Below are 4,755 nucleotides of genomic sequence, written 5' to 3'. Positions count from 1 at the left end.
AGGCCGAAGAAAAAGGCAATAAAGTAATAAGAACAAATTTTGGAAAAGGCTTTCTTGCAAACTCTCAGTACTGCCTTATGTTGAAAGAAATCACTTGCACACAAAAGAAATGACGAAATTCTAAAAAAAAGCTGAAATCATTTAATTTTTCAACAACTGAAAAAATGAATATAACGAATACAAATGCATGTGCCAGGACATAGCTAGAATGATACATAACATAATGCGAAGAATATGGACACAAGGTAAGGTACACCGTAACAAAAAGACATTGTGGATTTTTGAAAGTTAAAAAAATCGAGAAAAATGAATTCATTTCATTGTTCAGCATTCGAGACATAGAAAACGAGTCATCCGAGACAAAGATCCATCTTCGTGATCATAACAAACAGAAAAGAAAAAGCAGAATTCAAACATACGAAACATTGAACCATTTTGCAAAAGGGTCCAGAAATTTTTGAGACATTTTGAAAAAAATTTTAACTGTATTTCAAAAACTTAACGCCAAAAAACGATTGAAATTTTAATGAAACGAAATTTAAGTCCCTCATGTTGCGCAAAAAGACTATTTCTAGTAATTAAAACCAAAATGCGAAAAAAAAACTGAGAAAAATTGGAAAATGAAATACCAAAATCGAATTAGGTTGTGTAAAATTTTATAAAACAAAAACATATCGAAGTAGAAAGAGGCGTTGAGTATATGAATTACCAAAGGGAAGTTGCATTATTAACTGATTTTTGACAAAAAGACGGCTGAAAGATCCAAAAATGGAGAAATTAATACAAAAAAGCCAAAAATTAACCAACAAATCAAGAAATATGTGCCAATTTTCAACTTCAAACGTATTTCCAGGCTCTGAAAAAAACACTGATATCAATTTCCGAGATTTACATTTCAATATAGCATCAAATAAACATAACCGACTAAACGTCGGAAGAATTGCTCTTGAACAACTAGTGGGAGCTCTAATCAATTGCAGCCTGCTTCAGTCGGGGGGGTGGGGTAAATTGGACTAAGAAGTTCTATAGTGGGCTTCAAATAACCACATTAGAGGTTAACATATACCACTATTAAGATTTAAAGTAAAAAATGACACCAGTTTCGGCGCACTTTTTGACTTTTTGTATTAAATTGCCGCCAATTGAGTTCAGCTGCTTGAAATTCTGATTGGGAGGGAATTTTAGATCACGCGAAATGCAAAAAGTCAAGGGCGTAAAAGTCACTCGAAAAGTCAAAATTGTCAAGCAAAAATTTTGCATAAAAAAGACACACACGTTTACAATAATTGCTATGAACTACGTTCAAGAGCAATTAAAAATTATTTCTACAAAAAACCAAATTACAAGAAAAAAAAACTGGGCCACTTAGACGAAAAACCGGCTAAAAACGGTTATCTATATATGCCATTCAGTCAAAAACTTCTTTTCAAAGTCAAAAAGTCATTCACTAAACGCAGCGCGTGATCAAAAAAACTTCAGTAGTAATAGGGTGAGCAAGTCACCCCGGGGGGGGTGTAGACCCCATGTATTAAGATAGGGTATAGGAGTAATTTTTGAGAGAGGGTCTACACTAATGTATTAAGATAGGGTATAGGCGTACATGTATTAAGATTAGTAATAGCGGCCGCCACGTATTAGGATTAGTTATAGCGGCCGCCACGTATTAAGATTAGGAATAGGTGCCGCAACGTATTAAGATTAGGAATAGCCGCCGCAACGTATTAAGATTAGGAATAGCCGCCGCAACGTATTAAGATTAGGAATAGCCGCCGCAACGTATTAAGATTAGGAATAGCCGCCGCAACGTATTAAGATTAGGAATAGCCGCCGCAACGTATTAAGATTAGGAATAGCCGCCGCAACGTATTAAGATTAGGAATAGCCGCCGCAACGTATTAAGATTAGGAATAGCCGCCGCAACGTATTAAGATTAGGAATAGCCGCCGCAACGTATTAAGATTAAGTATAGGGACCAGGGTATTAGTAGTATAGTGTGAGTAGATCAGCCGCAGTTTTGGGAGCCGGTCATTGGCCTTTCCGCGCAGGGAATTGTACAGGCGGGGAATTGTACAGGCAGCGCGCACGGGAATTGTACAGGCGGGGAATTGTACAGGCAGCGCGCACGGGAATTGTACAGGCGGGAAATTGTACAGGTAGCGGGAATTAACGGATAATTCCCCTCGCAGTAAATTTCAACATGTTTATTGGTATAACCAGCGCAATGTATTAAGATTAGGCATAGCCGCCGCAATGTATTAAGATTAGGTATAGCCGCCGCAATGTATTAAGATTAGTTATAGCCGCCGCAATGTATTAAGATTAGGTATAGCCGACCCTAAATAGCAAGATGGCGCAGCGGAAGCGTGCTGGGCTCATAACCCAGAGGTCGGTAGATCGAAACTACTTCTTGCTGATCTGGCATTGTCACAGTACTAGTGGACTTTTACGCGCTCATAACATGGAAAAAAGTTAAATAAAAGAAAAAAAATTGAATTAATAAGTACAAAATAACAGACACAGTACAAATTAAGCACATGCAAATACAAATTTAATCAAACGTTTACATGATGATAGTACAAAAGAAAAGAGTATTAAAGTACATTTAGCCGAGTAGTTAATAAAGTCGACAACAAAAATTTGAGTAACTAACGAAGAATTAAGGAATTTAGAAAAAAATTAATGTCGACTTTATTACACTTCGACTTATTTTACATTAAATTTATCTAATTACATATAATTACTTATAAAGTTTAAAACATGAACGTCATGAACCTTGTTCAGTTCTGTTTGAAAAAATTTAAATAGTTGAAATGCTGCAAATATTGTGTAAAATCCACACAAATTATCAGTTTTCTGAACTGGTTGTTGTATCATTTTCTGATACTTTTTATTCAAAAATTTGTATTTTGTGATTGGACGAGCCAAAGAATCAGCATAGTAATAAGTTCGATTGAGTCGAGCAATCATTATCCAATGCTCTCCAGCTTCACTGCTCGGAGAAGTGTTGATGATAGCAAAACTGAATGTGGGTAGCCTTGGAACACAATCTCCTGGAAACGATCCAATATAGCGGTATTTGAGTTCTGGGATTCGTTCAATAATCTGTCTCAGGGAAGTGTTATCCATGACAAACAATTTTTCTCTGCTTTATTTCGCAAGTACCATTAACACACGGATTTCTAACTGTACAGTCAAGCTGAAAAGACTCATTCTCTTCATAAAAGCAACAATCATTGGACTTTTTACCTTGCTCTAATAAAAGGTTGCTTGACTTTTTAATTTTGTCAACAGAATTGTTATGGGATTTGGGGTAGAATAAAATAATTATAAAAAGAAGTACCAGAAAAATTAGGAGAGGAACGTAAACAAAAAAGTTTGAATTAGTTCGCCCCCAGTTAACGTCCATTTTAAGAAATTATTTGGTGAAGATAATGGCAACTGGGTGACGATAATATATAACCCAATAATGTTCCAATGCAGAAAGCAATGATGTAAAACCCATAAAAAACTGAATGAAATATGAAAAAATTTTCGTTAACGCAAAAATCTTCAGACATTTTTAGCAACCGTTCCGAACTGATCAATTTCAACAGTGGACATCCTTTCTCCTAGAACAATTAATTCTGTCACGCTTCTTAGCGGGCGGTCGAAAAACATTTCTAATCGGATACTTTCACCGCTGAGCTCAGGATAATGAATACTTTCTCCAGCATCTTGAAGTGAAGTGAGATCAAATACAAGCACGTAATGGTTCTGAAATAGATTATGTGGTAACGCGGGAATCTCTTCGTTAAAATTCATTGCTTTCATTGTTGTTACATATGCCCTACAGTCATTGGTTGTATCAACTGATACTATAGCTCTACCTCCTCGAACAATTCTTAGTTCTCGTAAACCAAATTTCTGATAATGGAAAGGATTTTCTTGAAAATGTCCTGTGAATGCTGAATTTGTGTTCATCGCAATAGCTACTCTTCTGATTGGAGCATTGTTAAAAACATTTTCCTGAATAAACTGGTTCTGTCCTGAAGGAATAATAAATGTGCGTGCAATTGTTTCCATAAAGTTGTAACAAGCAGGTTGATGAGTTAATTGATATTTGATAGTCTGGTGATACACTTCGTTAACAACAACACGTCTTGTAAACAGGGAACAGTCAAGAACTTTAAGGGAGACGTGAGGATTGTAGGAGATCATGTAAAAATTGGGTCTTGCACGAATCAATTTCAGTCTAACTTTTGTATTTGGAAGCAGTAACTTTTCACATTGGAACAAATCAATTGCTAATTTACCGTAATAAGTAGTTCCATTTTTCAGCAAAAGTTCTTCCTCTCGATCTATAAAAGGGCTTTTCTCAAAATCGCTGGGTTCTTTTTCAAATTCATATCCATGACAAGCCAAAATACCTTCATTATTTCTTGTGGAAGCGTTAAATTCATTGGAAATTAAAGCTTTGTGTCCATAGAGACCATTTGAGTTGTAAACCTGTTGATTGTTCAGATACACATCACAGTTGGAGAAGAGCGAGTGCAATAAATTGTTGACGTGAGTTAGATAATGTAAATCATCATCTGTGAAAGACATTCCCATATCTGCTTTTCCATGCCTTTTTTCATAAAGTCATCAAACAATCTTCCCTTTTGTAATCCAACTTTGATTTGAAGGTGGATATCTCTCATATCAAGATATATGCTTCTATCTGTTTCAAACTCGAACTCAATGCTGCTTTCATCCAATGAAGTACTGGGATAAACT

The sequence above is a fragment of the Convolutriloba macropyga genome, chromosome 1 (genome assembly GCF_964194025.1).
Source record: "Convolutriloba macropyga chromosome 1, txConMacr16.3, whole genome shotgun sequence".
NCBI lineage: Eukaryota > Metazoa > Xenacoelomorpha > Acoela > Convolutidae > Convolutriloba > Convolutriloba macropyga.
Note: the sequence above shows the minus strand (reverse complement) of the source record.